The 17,704-nt window shown below is 43.8% G+C and overlaps 1 pseudogene; it reads right to left on the bottom strand.

The window, feature by feature from the left end:
* LOC117526616 overlaps positions 1-17,704 on the bottom strand; it is a 199,944-nt pseudogene that overhangs the window by 6,888 nt on the left and 175,352 nt on the right.

Below are 17,704 nucleotides of genomic sequence, written 5' to 3'. Positions count from 1 at the left end.
AAGAGGGATTGTGTATAAAAATGGCTGGAATTCCTAAATTAATAATGTGATATTAAAGCTCAAAGTCGACACTACAAAAACATCTTGAGTGTTTAATTTCAACTAGCTGTGGTGGTGCATAGACCTTAGGTAGTTGTCCAAATATTTATGGACCTGACTGTTGTACATACCCAAGAGACTTACCATGTGCAAGCATGCACATAGTAAAAGTTTGTATATGCGGTTCATTACCTTGTTGACAAAGTCCTCGTGACCAGGGTAGTAGGTGGTAACCACGGAGAAGATGTACCAGTCGTATTCTTCCATGATGTTCAGCATGACCGAGGCCTGCTGCTCGATGGATGGGCCAAATTGGAAAAACATGGAGTGGTCGTCCTGGAAACCAGAGGCACACAAGCCAATCAGCAAACAAGGTCATGAGTCATTCAGCATGAGATGAAACTGGAAGGTAGGACACAGACCATTATGGATTGTGTCCAGCTTCTACAAGCTGAAGGAAAAATAAAGTACCGTTTACAGCAAATAGTTTTGTTTTCTTAAATTATGCTCTATAGAATATTTGCCAGTGATTTTTTTTTAAATCATACTCATTATGATGCTTGATGCAAAGGCTTTAAAAATACATTTGCATGACTTGTGAATACAGAAAAGTTAATATACTGTAATAGAGCCAGTTTATCATATTTAGCATGTAAATGGATCACTAACATTTATCTTATAAAATCTATTCCATGAGGAGTGAAGATGAGGAGGAGAAGTCAAAAGGGGCTCTTGCAGCTCCAGGAGCCTAATGTCTGGTGTCACAGATGTCAAGGGCAGGCCAGTGACGCATACAAAAGCACCAATCAACTCCTCAGGATGTCGAAGTCTAAATGGGTTATTCATGAATAAGTGACCAGAAGGAACTTCAGACAGACTCTTTAATGAGAATACTGCGGCGTCATGGCTCTTCTGTGTGTCCGGAGTGAGGAACAGTTTCTAATTTCATGGCGGTGAATGGCATCGACAATCTCAGTTCACATCAGGTATCATATGTGCGAAAATTTGTTTAAAATAACTTTGAAATCGAAATATTTTCACAGAAATCTTACAAACAAGTAAATGCAATTCCTGTCATGTGTCCTTAAATTTGTGTTTTTGTTGGCAATGTCCACCCTTTCTCCTACTTATTAAAGGGATTTAACAAGCTAATGTAGGTCACAAGGGGCCTAATTAATGACACATTGTGTAGGTTTCATACTAAAAGTATGCGTATGAACAAAAGCCAAAAATACTGTATAGAAAAAAATGACATAAACCCATTCGTACACACACCTGCAAGTATAATCCTCTTTATATATCACACACTATGCACAGGTTGAGCCGCCTCATAGCCCGCCCTCTATATGCCCACATTCAACCACAAATGCAAAATACCTCAAATATTCAAACGTATGTATGAAACCCAGAAATTACCACAGCAACAGAGGGAAGCATAGGAAAAGAAAAATTTCTGAAACCTAAACTGAGGTAGTTGTGTGTGGTTACAGCAGTGGGATAACCAAGTCAAAAAATACAGCAAATGGCAAAACTAGGTGGCGACAGTGAGTCCACAAGTAGTGGTTGTTACGAATGGTTGGATGCAGCACAATGGTTCATAATTTAGATGCTGATGAGCCTTAATAAGCTTTAACAACTCATCACAATAACCAGCATAAAACCTTCTAAATAATAGAATATGGAGACAATTATTAATTGTTACATTTGTCTCAGAATCCTTTGAGCTTCTCTGACAACAACATGCTGTTCTCGTTATTAAAATAAAATAACTCCTAAAGTTTTGAGCAGCAACAATAATGTGAGCCCATTTTTAATATAAAATTGCAGGAGTGAAATAATTGGCTTCATGCCAGTAGCAGCAGGCAGGGCATCACACTTTGTCCAAATGATGGCGATAACCCAGTTATGTCTACCACTATATATTTACATTGAGCAGCTGCGATGCCACACAGTGCTGGAAAATCTTAAACATGTGGTTTGATATAAAATGTGTCAACTTATATAATTATGGCTCACTATCAGAAATAAAAAACACTAATTTTATTTATGATGAAGTATATGTACTGTAGTATATATGGCGTATGCTTTTTAAGTGGAATTAATTGTATGAGTTATTACCCACTGGTACACAGCATTATTTTGTGTGCAAAGCTGCCACTCACATTTATTCAATTCTCTGGCTTCACTTCATCTCCATAGTGTTTGTTTATTTATTATTATAGATTACAGTGTATGCGATAAAACTGAGGTGTGTATCACTTAGCCATTTTGTACATGCACAGTGGTTATAAATGAGGCTCCAGGTGTCTTAAAAATAGAAAATCATTCTATTTGAGCAACATTTGCCTATGTGTTCCTGTACTCCTTCCAGGTCCACTGGCTGATTTTCACAAGTCTTGATTTGTGGATGGCAGTCAACACTAGAATCACTATTAAAGGATTCCGTTTTTGACAAAAGTGAAAGGTTTTCACTCCAATCTGTTTCAAACTCGGCACACATATGTAGGTGGGTTCCGGTGTAACAGTATATCTGTGGGGCGGCCGGGGGGGGGGGTATACTAGGATATCTTCCCCCCCACCTCTGAAAGGCAACATTCCTACAGGGCAGCACTGATTAAAGCTTACCCAAAGGCCCAATCAGGATAGCACAACCTTCAAACTCTATATTTCATGGATGTTTTATGGTCCCAGATGAAGCAGTTTGATTGACGGTGAACAATATTGGTATTCTTCCTGTATGTATCTATAGCTATCTACAATAGTAATATTTCCTATTATGAAATATCTTTAAATTCCCCTTCCAAATATACTCTACAATTATAAGAACCTGATTGACAACCTGAAATATGATAGAACATCTGTCCATGATGGGGTGGGCGGTAAGATATATATCTATCTATTTATCTATCTACCATCTCCCTTGCTTTTTCTTTCGCAGCTGAATTCAAACAAAATCCTTTTTGCAGGTTTGTGTGGAGGTGTGACCTTTTTCAGAACATAGCCCCTGCAAAACAATCAAAAAGTTACAGTTTACGTCGCCGGTGTAGTACATTTCTGTGTGAAAAATTTTCTCTCTCTCTGTCTCTGTCTGTCTGTCTTTGGGATATTACAAAGGTATAACATAGTTGCTTTTTGGATTCATTTGAAGCATTCACATTCAATAAAATTTCAAAAGTTTGACCGTTTTACATGGTTTATTGAAAGATGGTTGGATTTATTGTTCTTGAGTTCTTGTGTTAATAAGTGTCAGCATGAGAATGTTCCTGGTTTGAGGCTACCTATACACCATTCTCCATTTGGAATCAGCGATAAAATTTGCCCAGTGATAATTATAATAATTATTGACATTCTTGTTTAGATTAACTTATCTCCTACACTGAAAAAACAACCAACTTAAAAATCTGTTTCAATTTGTAACACCTGAATGAAATAAGTTGTTTGAACTTAAGTTAGTAAGTTGGAGATGATCTAACTTACTAACTTAAGTTCAAACAACTTAATTAATTCAGGTGTTCCCAATTGAAACAATTCAATTAAGTTGGTTCAACTTTTTTTTTCAGTGTATTGTACCTTCAAGTCACCACCGTATTTTCCGGGGGGGGGGGGGGGGGTCATGAAAATGCTGGGCCCTATGTGACTCGTGGCCCCTGGCCTCCAGCCCAGGCAAGTTTATTAATTAATCCAGCAGTTGTCTCTGTGATTTTAGAAGCTGTGCATCAAACACGGTTTGTGGTTTAAGTCAAACAAAAATTCCATGAAACCTAGGCTAAGATCACTTGTCAAAATGAGCCTAGACAACAAGAAAAACATTGTAAATGTCAAATTACTTATTGAAATACTTTAATGACGATGTGAACAAATATAAAGAGCTGCATCTCTTCTAGACTACTAATGTTAATGTTTCGCTGGGTGTTTTTTTTTTTTTTGCTTCTCACTGGCTGACACCGTATTGATTGCTCCTCCAGCTCCCTAAACTCCGTCTTTGTCTCGCTATCACTCTCTCCTATTTTTAAATTTCTTTCAGTGAGCTGAAAGCGGTGTAATCACTCGTAAGCCTAAACCTGCCATTCAGCGGGTCGTAAGGCCGCCACTTCACTCTGCTCCCCTTCTCAGATTACAGCTCATCATCATTTCATTCTTTCATATCATAATCACCCCATTATCATTTATGCTCTTTATTCACACAATTACCGCCACTGTTTTCTCGTCTCTCGACCTGCCTTGCCACATGTTTTTTTCCTTTCTTCTTTGTCCTCTGTTGTTTTTTTTGGGGGGTTTTTTGCATAATGTCCCACAGCTCCATTAGTTGTCCTCACAGAGGTGTGAAGAACATTGCGCTGGGCAGTTTGTGCATGGTGTTACCAGAGCTGCACACCGGCCTGCGTGCATGCTTTTCTTGTAGGGTAGTTGTTTCTCATCATGCACACACAGACACGCACACACACGAGCAAAGCGGTTCACCACGTAAATGTCAAGCTCATTTTTGTGTTTCCCTCCTACAGGATAATTTTCAAGTTACTTTGTTGAAGGTGTGATGCTTTTTGTATCTTCAGCCGTCCAGTGTGGTTGGAAGACGCTGCTTGGACGTGCATGCAAACACCCCTCCGACTGTTATATAAAGGCCTTTCCGCAAATAAATCACAGGCACACACAAAAATTCTGATGTGTTTCGAGGTTCACACCCAATAATGTGTTACAAATTACTTTTTTTTTAATCTGTGAGAACAATGTAAATGTGTTGTGTTTAATGCAAAATTGAGTCAAGATTGGACCCCAAATGTAAGCAGCTGGAACACAACATGAGGGCAAAACCAAGGTGTATAATTCTTCCACGGTGACAGTGAACATGAACCAGATAACCTTTGTGACACAACAACTTCAAACCCCAAAAGACTGTATAAAAACCAAGTGAGTGACTAATCACAAAAACAAAACAATAAATAACAAAGCTGGGAGCAAGACTTAGAAATAAAACTGGAACTTTCACAGGGCGCATGGTGGCAGACAGGAAAATACAATCGACCCACAAGTGAGGAAGCAGACGTGACTTATAAAAGCAAAAACTGATTAACAACAGGTGTGATGACTGAGTGAAGGCAAGAGAACTTAAGGAACACAAGAAGATAACCGGTGAAATAAACATCATGAGAACTTAGGAAATGAAACCGAATCCATAAACAAACATCAAACCCGAAGCATACAACAATATAAAAATAACCAAAGGACAAAGAGACAACGTGAACGTGCTCGACCATGGGAATCGACAGTGCAAAATCCAAACACTAAAACCAAAACATACACCATAATACACACAAAACTAACCTAAGACGCATGAGGCAAACCGACAAAATACATAAAGAACACAAGTGCAATAAACAGATGACCCATGTGGGGGGAAAAAAAAACGTAACAACACAACCACAGACAGACATGCCCACACGTAGGGGAGTGACAGTTTTTGAAAAGCCCACGCTCACATGACACACACACAGACGCAGGACTTGGGACACACGGGAGGCAGCCATACCAAGACACGCCCGAACATACATACACAGGAACTTAGAAAGCAGCAGGGAGCCGAACCAAGACACGCACACTCATACAGGCCATGGGAGACAAACACACCAATGGCCCAAACGCAGAACAGCAGGTGATGAGACTCACGTAAAAAACAGAGATAATTAAAGGAACTGAATCTCAACAAAATGTTTGTAACTTGGGTGTAAAGACAGAATTTCACTTGAAACTGCCTCATGAAGATGGGAAGAGAGATCAAAACCAATACTAACAAAAGGTTGACAAAGTATTTCAGAACGTGAGTGACTTTTTGCAGACCGTTGCTTTGCTGAATAGATCTTCACTCTTTTAAAACATAGGCAGGTGTATAGTGAGGCTAGTTGAGGTTATAGTTACTTCATGGGTGCTGTCAGACTAGAAATATAACATATGTGTTTACACTGCACAGGGAGTAACTGCTTGAGCTCATGTGACTCATGTAACACTTCAAAAAACTATTTTCCCAATATGCTAGCACATCCAAAGAAACTCTTTCTGAAAGAGCTAGCACAGTACATTACTAGCACAGCGGAATACCGCCGCTGCACAAAACTATGTGGCCTAGATGTGGAAATAGTTCAAATTTCAAAACTTGTATGCATTTCAACAAATAAATAAATGAATTCTTCCCCACTCATTTGCAAGAGTAAAGTCACTAGATCTTCACTAAACAGTAGAGAAATCAGATTTAGAGCCTTGTTTTGAAAATGGAAGCGTGTATTACCTGTCCAAAATGGCAGTCAATTTTGGGTGCACAAAATGTTCCATGTTTTCCACATACTGTGCACAATATATACGCCCTAGTCAATTAGACAAGCTGTTGAAAACCATCGAAGATGAGTGCGCGCTTCAATGATTCTCGCCAACTTGTCTAATCAAAACCTCACCTACATTTGATGATCAAAATTAGCAAAATCTATGTGACAAGGATTAGCATGGCTCACCCTGCTTATCTTTGATCTTTTAAGTGATGCGTCATGAGTAGGAGCCTGCTGTAACAAAAAGTTCAACGCGAGTGTGGAATGAAATAAACAATCCACCCAGCTGACTGACATGAAAGCACAAGTAACCAAAGAACACACGAGAGTGTGTTGCACTTAAAAATGGTCAGTCACATCCCCATCCGTTTTTTTTGGGGGGGGGGGGGGCACTTATGGCTCTTTGACAGAGATAATCTGAGGTGGTCTGCAATGATTTTAATCAGCATGCCAAATAAAGCCCAATCTTCAAACGATAAAGATCAAGTTAGTCATGGAGCATGCGTTGGAGCCACATGTCACCACACGGCGGAATCGCCCTGGTTCCTGAATGACAAGCACCCAAGCAGAAAATAGGTCTATCCCCACCTCTTGAAGGTAATCATCTAACCACCTTAGGCAGCTAAAACCGGGTCATCACCTTTCTTTTTTGTAGCAGCTGGGGCCCTCAACACTGAGGCACCTACCTGTTGGATCATGCCTAGCAAAGTGTGCCACATGGCCAAAATTTCTTAGCTGACACTCCTGCACTACCTTACCATGCAAGTGACACTCATCTGAATCTCTCTAAGTAACCACTCATTTGACACAAATTTATTCCACTGGTACCTGTAATACCCAAGGTACCTGCAGGAGAACACCAAGGGCCTCTGGACAGTGGTGACTGGTGCAGAGTGTTGCTACACGGTGGCACCCAGGTCCAAAACTGAGGCGGCTTATGCAGGTGGGCATCTGAGTCTCATGGAGTCGTGAGGTCACTGGACAGGTGTTTTTGGTGATGCAAATACCTCTGCAGGAGAACAAAGGTCCAAGGGTTTGGGGTCCTGGTGCTTCCTGCCAAACTGAGATGACTGTGAGACCTGGACTCTAACCAGCGACCTAAGGTGGCAACTAGATGTCTTTGGTACTAGGTCCCATTGAAGGAACTTTGGGTACTACTTGAATGAAACAAACAAACAAACAAACAAACAAAAAATCCAATTGAGCCTGGAGAAATCACAAGCCACAGTAGTATTTGCACATTTGCAATAACAAATAAACAAAACTAACAAGAGAAAGAGTTGAATGTGTAGACCGACACCTTCAGACCTGCTTGCAGTTCCGTCTTCCCATCCCTCAGCGGGTGGCGGCGATAATTACACTTTGAGTTTGTGTGCCTCTTGCTGCTTTCATGCTCATCCTGAGTCATCACACACCACACAGAAATCTCAAAATAGAGAAACCACACCGCAGTGGCACTGAATCAGCAGCAGCTAGCTGCAGACGAGCATGAATTAGGCCAAACAAAAGCAGGTAGAGGAGTCACAGGTGAATCTGTGTGCAAATACGGCGCCGCAAATGCAAAGCTCGTTTTGATAAGACACACCTGTGTCTCATTCCAGCTCCCCGAGGTGCCGCTGAGCTGCTGAGATCCTGAGTAAACTCAGACCAAAATGTCAAATCAGTAAATAAAACAAACACCCCGATTAATGTGGAGCTGCAGATGATTCAAAGCCGTTAAGACACTGAGCAATGGGTGTATTTGATTTCACTCATTCTCACGGACGCATCTTAGTTGCGTAGCCAGCACCAAGCGGGCCTTGAAGGCTGGCGTGTCACTGCGTGCTACAGTTTGAGCGGTGAGGGGACTTAGCTGAAAGCCGGAGGCTGAAGGGATTTTGGCAACTCATCTCCATGTCATGCCGAAGAAAGCCCGTCACCAATTAGAGCTGCGGAGGAAGACTGACATATCGGGCCGCAACTCGGCGAACCCTGGTGGGAGACGAGAACAGAGGCTGTGTCTCTTAAAGCCGGGAGATAGAGAGAGGGACGGAGAAGAGTCTCGCTTGAGAAAACAGGCGAACCCTTAGAACTCGGAGACGCGTGCTCACAAAAACACACGAGCGACGGCGTGCACGTCCTTCCCTCCAACACTCTGCTTTTTCCACTTCATCACACTCCTCTTTTCTCCACCTTTTATCTTTCCCTCTCTTTCGGTTGGTGGGTCACTGCTGTCAGTCCTCTTCACTTTAAGCCTACCGTGCGTCATAATCACATTTCTAATCAAACACACACAGTGTGTTAATTAAGCTCATAGACACTGTTTAATTATCAATGACCCTGTTTCACAGCTTCATTCAGTGCACGTCTTCATTTTGAACATCCCATAATATTCTAATTTAATTACTGTGCTGTTTTTGTCGAGGAAATTATTGGAAAAGTGATGAAACATGATTCACTCAAACAGTCGCCGACAAAGCAATGATGTCATCTTTCTGTACAGAAGAATAACCCCAATTTGAGGCTGCGTTATATTTGTATTACAGTACGGAACTGGCAAAAAGAAAGCAAGAAAGAAATTATTTACTCATCACATTTATTTTTATGTTCATGGTAATAATCTGAGTGATTCTATAGACACAGTGGGACATACACGTATATGTGAAATGATTGTGCATTTCATGGTAAGATTTGATATATATTAAAAAAATTAGGAATCAATCCAAGGTAATTTTTTAAAATTAATTTAAGTTTGGTTTGAATGAATTTGGTGTATTAGAAAAAAACAACTCTGTACACGTCATGTGTCTGTGTGATGTATAGTAGTAGAGCAGCTTCGCTAAAATTCCCATAACAAATGTGTTTTTTGTGATAAAAGCACCAAATTTGGCACAGATGTAGCCAAAGACATTTAAAATAAAACCGGATAGTATAATAATAACAACCTTTATTTAACCAGGTAGAATTCCATTGAAATCGAAAGCTCTTTTACAAGGATGACTTGGCCAAGAAAGGCAGCAGCACACGTCATAATGGATAGGTTAACATCAACATGAGAACGTTGGTCATAAATAAAATACAATCATCTTGGCCATAACATTGCACATGGTGTAAAGTCTCAAGCAGATTTAGATTTAGAAACATAAGCACTGCCAGAGTTCTAGCTGGGGAAATTTTATTGCCAGGTAAAGTATGTGATCACGGCTCATAGCTTCGGGGCCCCCTGTAAAATAAACCAAATTTCTGAATATATCTTCAGATACGGATACAGAAGGACCTGGACTAATGTCGGTTTTTCATGGCGGCTTTTTTTGTTTTCTTCAGCTCAAAGCAGAGACACTGTTTTCAGCTGCGGCCCTTCACAGCTCTGTGGCCACAGAACGTGCTGACTCTCTGATCTCTGCTGTTTGCAATTTCATACAAAGAAAATGAGAAATATATTTCTTATTACTTTAATTATTGGTTTAAAATTGCAAACCTATGACTCTATAAACTTGAAATACAATTGAATTGGTACATTTTCAGCAACATTTCAGTTCATTTTTCAAAAATTCTGTGCTGGGCGGCACAGCCAATTTGGAGCCGAGAACCAGGTGGAAATTGCAGCTCCATCTCTGGATGCATCCAGCACCGCCCACCATGGCTAGAACCCAGGGCATTGCGCAAATGAGTCCCATTCGTGATCTCAGATAATAGACCGGAAGATGTCCAAGGTAGTCGATCTGGACAGTTCCAGTTCAGATTGGAGTTCCAACGTTCCAATCAGGCGGAGCTGAGAAACTAAAGGCATTCTTTCCTGCTTCAGTGCAGACACGAGGTACACAAAAACATAACATGTCATTTGAGCGCAGAGCATAACAGCTTTCAGATCTCTGAAGTAAACTGGATAAATAGGTCGGAAGCAGTCCAGTAAGAGCTTTGTAAACCAGAATCATCCAGTGTGTATAATGCTTAGCAGACGAAGAGGGCATGCCAGCTTTGGCATACAACTCACAGTGGTGGGTGAGGCGGCTAGAACCAGTGAAAAATCTCAGGGCGCAGTGGTACAGCGGAGTCAAAGGCTGTAGACAACTGGATGAAGCACACATATACACAACATCGCTGTAGTCCAGTAAGGGCAGGAAGGTAGCAGTTATCAGGAGCTTCCAAGCTCTTAAGGAGAAGCATGACTTGATTCTGTAAAGGAAGCCTAGCTTCACCGTTAATTTGGAGTAGAGGTGTTTAAAATGAGCTTTAAAAGAGAGCTCAGTGTCAAAAGTCAATCCCAAATACTTGTAGCTGTTTACTTCTAGTTGCTTAATATTGAGCCATCATGAATTTTCATCATGGCAACCATCAAAAACAAAATCTTGAAAAATGCTCCAATCGTATTGAAAACTAGACAACATTGTCTGATTGTAAAGATTTGGGGTCACCACAGAGGATCTGCATGTTGAATTGGCACATGTTTTATGCCAGATGCCCTTCCTGATGCAACTCTATATTACATAGAGAAATGTGGCAAGGGTGGGATTTGAAGCAGGAACCTTCTGAACTGAAATCAAGTGCACTGACCATTTGGCCACCATGCTGTCCATTTCACTTTATACAGGGGTCAAAAGTTAAAAGTTGCTCCAATTTTGGTAAAAAGTGATGCAAATTATTAGTTTAGTTAATAGGGTTTGAAAAAGGAAACGTGTCATACTTGGGTATCACGCTACAGGACGCTACAGGATAACATTGTTCATAGAATCCAATGAATACCCATCTTGCTTGACCTTTACTTTGCATACCAAGCATTCAACACACTCAAAACTATTCCATTTATTAATCCCATTTGCATCACTTTTTACCAAAACTAGAGCAACTTTAAATTTTGACCCCTGTACAAACTGAAATGAATCTTTGTCATCCTTTTTATTGTTATCACCCCATAACTCCATGACACTCACTCATAGATAGTCCAACCTTACGTTTTTGGAAACTCTACGATCAGACAAACAATGTGGTATATTTTTCAAATAATTGGAGTATTTTTCGATATTTATTTTGAAAAATGGTTGCCATGGCAACCATGATGAAAATTCACAATGGCTCATTATGCAGTTTTGTTTTAAATATCTCTGGCTACAATTCTGCCAAATTTGATGCTTTTATCACAAAATGCACAATTTTTTTGCTATGCTGCTCCAACTATAGTACGTAATAAAGCTGGCTGTTTTGGATTTTGCTACTTATTATCCTCAAGGGAAAACTTGAGCTTGGGATCATTCTGTTTCTAAACCTGTAACAAGCATTCAGTAAAGATTTTGAAAAGATAGCTTCATTTGCTTCCCTTTATTGTTACGTAGCACATGGCTAATGCTGTACTGTTCTGAATAAAATACAGCCGGGGGTTCATCCAATCAGCCGTTGTCCCAAGAACCAATTAAAAGCCACAAAAGAAAAAGAGAACTACCAATGTCAATGAAGACTTTGAAAGAGGATGGATTCTTGACAATACATTATGACTCGTCATAATGTGTTCTAGTGTCCCGAGGCACTCGCTGGTCAGAGTTATCAACCAACAAAATCAAAGGGTTCAATTAACACTGTAAGCCCAGCTGCTCTGGCAGCCGGCACAACCAATGATCAAATGGCTTCAAGAGTGTGTAAAAAAAAAAATGGTTAGGAGGGAAAATAGGAAAAGAGAAGGGAAGAAACGAGAAGGCGGTAGTTTAAAAAGAAAGCCACTTGAGTAAAGTGCCTCAAAAAATACAAAAGTCACAGACTGCTTCAAGGGGTTCAAGTTCAACAATGGAGGAGCACCAAGAGGAGAGCAGCAGCAGCAATGCACAAACTGGTGTGTGTAAATTAGCAGATATAAACATGAATTCATAATAATACTGACAATAATAGCAAACTAACAACAAAAGCAATAGATGGTATAAGCCTGTGAGCTAGCTCAGGTGCTGTGTACACCGACAGGCCTCACTCCACAAAATTAACCACATGGATAAGGAGCTGGCCCGCTATTATGCAGACCTGGGTTTGAATCCCACTCATGCTACCTGTCTGTGTCCTTGGATAAGACACTTAATCTCCATTGTCTCAGTCCACCCAGCTGTAAAAGTGGGTACCAGCCGTGGCTGAGAAGTAACCTGTGATGAACTGGTGTCCCATTCACAGCAAGTCGTGGACTCTCGTCTGCTTTACACCACAGAAACCAGAGACAAGCATCATCCTGGACAAGGACTTTCTTTACCCATTCTTACATACGGTCTATCAGTGGTGGTTCTACACTGAATTACTCCCTGGACAAGCCCCCCAAAAAATAATCTGCACAAACAGCCATTATTATTATTTTTAATATTTTGGAAGTGCCCCTGAATCTGAAACTGAGACTGACATCAAAAGATCGCAGGTTCCAATATACCTTATACAAAACATCCATGAATTGCAAATTTGAATAAACACGCCCTAATGTCTGTCATTAGACGTGATATTAATCTGAGAAACAATTAGCTCATTTATTAAGGAGCATATTTGTCTCAACATTTATCTAAATATTTAGCTTGATGTTGTAAATATAAATTAGGATTAGGAGTTTGTGTGTTCTCCCTGTGTTTGCATGGGTTTCCTCTGAAGGCTCCGGTTTCCTCCCACATTTAAAGACATGCAGGTTCGGAGAACTGGAAACTTTATAATTGTCCAGGTCTCCCTTGTAAAAGAGATCTTTATCTCAATGGTACTAACCTGGTTAAATAAAAGGTTAAAAAAAAATCACATAAAATTCTACATTTTACAATTATATATTTTGATGAACAACCATGTTGTGTGGTGAGGGTTAACAAAACTAGATTAAGTACATAAATCTTGTAATTTGTTAAAGTGTCCACCGCATCACATGCAGGGACACAAGAAAAAGGTCAGATTCAAGTCACTTCAGCTAGTAATGTGAACACAGCTCAAACCCTCCTTACAAATAGGCAGGCTGTCCTTTCTGCACACTTTTTCCCACAAGTGGGCAGTTTGTCCTCTCCGGTGAGATTCAAACCTGTTCTTACACCCTGTCTGTCCGCTTTCAAACGCCTTTTATTTCATAAACTGGCTGCCTGCCTCATTCTTCCTGTCATTTTGGCGCTTGATGATCTGCAGAGAAATGTAGCGCAGAGTTCCGGTTCTATGGACTTTGCCCTGCCAGAGGAGACACTGTGGTGCCGAACAGTAGGATCCCGCTGAGGAGAGAAGCAGGGAAACAAGAGCATCTGGAGCCAAAGTGGAGCAGAGTGCACAGGGAGGAGCGCGCCTGCCCCCGGGGACAACGCAAGGGACAGTTGTTGAACCTCTTACACACTGCTTCTATTCTCTGCCCCTCAGCAAGCAGGAGCGCCCGCAGCCGCAGTGATCGCCAATTTGCCAATTTCACACACAGTGATATGGTACCCACTATGCGGTGCAGATGATTTTTTTTTAAGTGCTCATGCACCCCCAGTGTCATGAAAAAATGCCATCCCAGGCAGCTGCCCAGTTCACCTGTACCAAAAACTGCTACAGCTGTCTATATGATTTACTAAACCCTTCCTCCAAATTGGGTGGGCTATTTAAGATGCTGATTTCTCCACCTCCTTCCCTCTTTTTCTTCTCCCACAACACTGCTGCTGCACAGCTCCACCTCAGCATTCACCTGTGGATGCTGAGGTGGAGGCTGCGATTGGGGAAATGTTTATATTTAATCCGAATTCCCCAATGTCGCAGGAAGTATCTGTGGGGAGCGATGAGGTCTTAGCAGAGATCCCAAAGTTAAACTATGTTCTGCTGCTCCAGTAAATATGCATTAAATATGAGCTGTCTGACTGAATAACAAATTTACTATATATATATATATATATATATACACACACATACACACACACACACACACACACACACACACACAGTGGGGTAAAAAAGTATTTAGTCAGTCCCTGATTGTGCAAGTTCTCCTACTTAGAAAGACGAGAGAGGTCTGTAATTTTCAACATAGGTACACTTCAACTGTGAAAGACAAAATGAGAAATCCAAAACCAAATCCAAATCACATTGTAGGATTTTTAAAGAATTTATTTGTAAATTATGGTGGAAAATAAGTATTTGGTCAATAACAAAAGTTCAGCTCAATACTTTGGAACATAATCTTTGTTGGCAATGACAGAGGTCAAACATTTCCTGCAAATCTTCACCAGATTTGCACACACTGTAGCTGGTATTTTGGCCCATTCCTCCATGCAGCTCTCCTCTAGAGCAGTGATGTTTTGGGGCTGTCGCTGGGCAACACGGACTATCAACTCCCTCCACAAATTTTCTATAGGGTTGAGGTCTGGAGACTGGCTTGGCCACTCCAGCTCCTTGAAATGCTTTTTACGGAGCCACTCCTTCAATGTCCGAGCGGTGTGTTTGGGATCATTGTCATGCTGGAAGACCCAGCCACGTTGTATCTTCAATGCTCTCACTGATGGAAGGAGGTTTTGGCTTAAAATCTCATGATACATGGCCACATTCATTCTTCCCTTAACACGGATCAGTCGTCCTGTCCCCTTTGCAGAAAAACAGCCCCAAAGCATGATGTTTCCACCCCCATGCTGTTGGGAAGGTGTCGTAGCACGGACCCACAACAGGGGGCGCAAATGAACGGACAATGAATAAGCCAAAAAGGTAACAATTTAATGTTGCGATAATACACAACGAAACGTACTATAATCTGCACAGTCAATTTAACACCAGGTGACGTGTGGGCAGGCTCGAAGATAGAAGACCCCCGACGAGAGAGAAGCTGCGTCCCACATGGCTTCCACCACCAACGGTCTGAAGAACACCGGAGCCGCCAAGTCCCAAGTCCCCAGGTGGCCTCTGTCTTCGGCTGTCGACCATGGTACTGCTGGCAGAAAGCAGAAATATGATGAGTGAGTGTGAGTCCGCACACTCAGTAAATCCACAGTTAACGAGGGAGGAAGCGCCTCCACCTCCAAGCACACACTCGTGCAGCTCCTGTTTGAGCACTTATCTGGGTGGGAGGTGTTGCGAAGCCGTCGCTGAACACCTCAAACGCCACCTCCACAGACGAGTCTCACCGACAGGAAAACGGCTGCAAAGAAGAGTTTAGACAGATATACAGTCTTAAGTTCACAGAGAAATTACCTTGGTAATGGTAGTCGATTTCTCGGCGGGGAGGTGGAGTTGCAGTCCGGCTTTTATGGTGGTGATGATGAACAAGTGACAGCTGGTGCAGAGAATGAGTGACAGCTGTCACTTCTTCTGGGTCTGGTGCCCTCTCGTGCTTGGAGCCCGCACTCCAAGCAGGGCGCCCTCTGGTGGTGGTGGGCCAGCAGTACCTCCTCTTCAGCGGCCCACACAACAGGACCCCCCCCTCAACTGGCGCCTCCTGGCGCCCGACCAGGCTTGTCCGGGTATCTTGCGTAGAACTCGGCCAGGAGGGCCGGGTCCAGGATGAAGCTCCTCTTCACCCAGGAGCGTTCTTCAGGTCCATACCCCTCCCAGTCCACCAGGTATTGGAACCCCCGGCCCTTACGACGGACGTCCAGGAGCCTGCGGACCGTCCAAGCAGGCTCCCCGTCGATGAGCCGGGCAGGAGGAGGCGTAGGTCCAGGTGCACAGAGGGGCGAGGTGCGGTATGGCTTGATGCGGGACACGTGGAATACAGGGTGGATCCGCAGTGAAGCCGGGAGTCGGAGCTTCACTGCGGCCGGGTTGATGATCTTGAGGATGTGAAATGGTCCAATGTACCTGTCCTTTAACTTAGGGGAGTCCACACAAAGGGGGATGTCCTTTGTTGAAAGCCACACCTCCTGCCCGGGCCGGTATGTGGGGGCCGGGGAACGTCGGAGGTCCGCATGGGTCTTAGCCCTCGTCCGGGCCTGTAATAGGGCAGAGCGGGCGGTCCGCCACACCCGGCGGCACCTCCTGAGGTGGGCCTGGACCGAGGGCACACCGACCTCTCCCTCCACCAGTGGGAACAATGGGGGCTGGTACCCCAAACATGCCTCAAAAGGGGAGAGGCCGGTAGCAGACGAAACTTGGCTGTTGTGGGCATACTCGATCCAGGCCAGATGGTGACTCCAGGCCGCCGGATGCGCGGAGGTGACACACCGAAGGGCCTGCTCCAACTCCTGGTTGGCCCGCTCTGCCTGGCCGTTGGTCTGGGGGTGGTACCCGGACGAGAGACTCATGGTGGCCCCCAGCTCCTTGCAGAAACTCTTCCACACCTGTGAAGAGAACTGGGGACCACGATCCGATACAACGTCCGATGGTATCCCATGCAGCCGCATGACGTGGTGGACCAGGAGGTCTGCCGTCTCCTGGGCCGTCGGGAGCTTCGGGAGGGCCACGAAGTGGGCCGCCTTGGAGAACCGGTCCACTATCGTGAGAATCACGGTGTTGCCCTGGGACGGCGGGAGGCCCGTGATGAAATCCAGGCCGATGTGAGACCAGAGGCACTGGCAGGGGTTGGAGGAGGCCCGTCGTCCTCCGATGGTCTGCCTTGCCCCTGGCGCAGATGGTACAGGCCTGGACGTAGTCCCGGACGTCGGTTTCCAGGGACGCCCACCAGAAGCGCTGCTGGACTACTGCCACGGTCCTACGCACTCCGGGATGACAGGACAGCTTGGACCCGTGACAGAAGTCCAATACGGCAGCTCTTGCCTCTGGTGGGACGTACAGTCGGTTCTTGGGGCCAGTCCCCGGGTCCGGGCTCCTTGTCAGGGCCTCCCGGACGGTCTTCTCCACGTCCCAGGTGAGGGTGGCCACGACAGTGGACTCGGGGATGATGGTCTCGGTGGGGTTCGACAGCCCCGCTTTGGCTTCTTCTTCGTGCACCCGGGACAATGCATCTGGTTTTTGGTTCTTGGTCCTGGGGCGATACGTGATCTGGAAGTCAAAGCGCCCGAAGAACAGAGACCAGCGGGCTTGCCTGGGGTTCAGCCGCTTGGCGGTCCGGATGTACTCCAGGTTCCGATGGTCCGTGAAAACCGTGAAGGGCAACGATGCCCCCTCCAGCAGGTGTCTCCACTCTTCAAGAGCCTCCTTTACCGCAAGAAGTTCCCGATTGCCGACGTCATAGTTCCATTCAGCGGGGGTCAACCTCCGGGAATAAAAGGCACAAGGATGGAGAACCTTATCAACCTCCACGCTCTGGGACAGCACGGCTCCTATCCCTGAGTCAGAGGCGTCCACTTCTACTATGTACTGGCGATCAGGATCAGACTGCACCAGAACTGGTGCAGTCGAGAACCAGCGTTTCAACTCCTGGAACGCGGCTTCGCACCGATCCGACCAGGCGAAGGGGACCTTGGTGGAGGTCAGGGCAGTCAGGGGGCTAACTACCTGACTGTAACCTTTAATGAACCTCCTGTAGAAAT

This window comes from Thalassophryne amazonica, chromosome 15 (genome assembly GCF_902500255.1).
Source record: "Thalassophryne amazonica chromosome 15, fThaAma1.1, whole genome shotgun sequence".
Lineage (NCBI taxonomy): Eukaryota > Metazoa > Chordata > Actinopteri > Batrachoidiformes > Batrachoididae > Thalassophryne > Thalassophryne amazonica.
The sequence above is the reverse complement of the archived record's forward strand: the minus strand, read 5'-3'. Positions and strand labels throughout refer to the sequence as shown.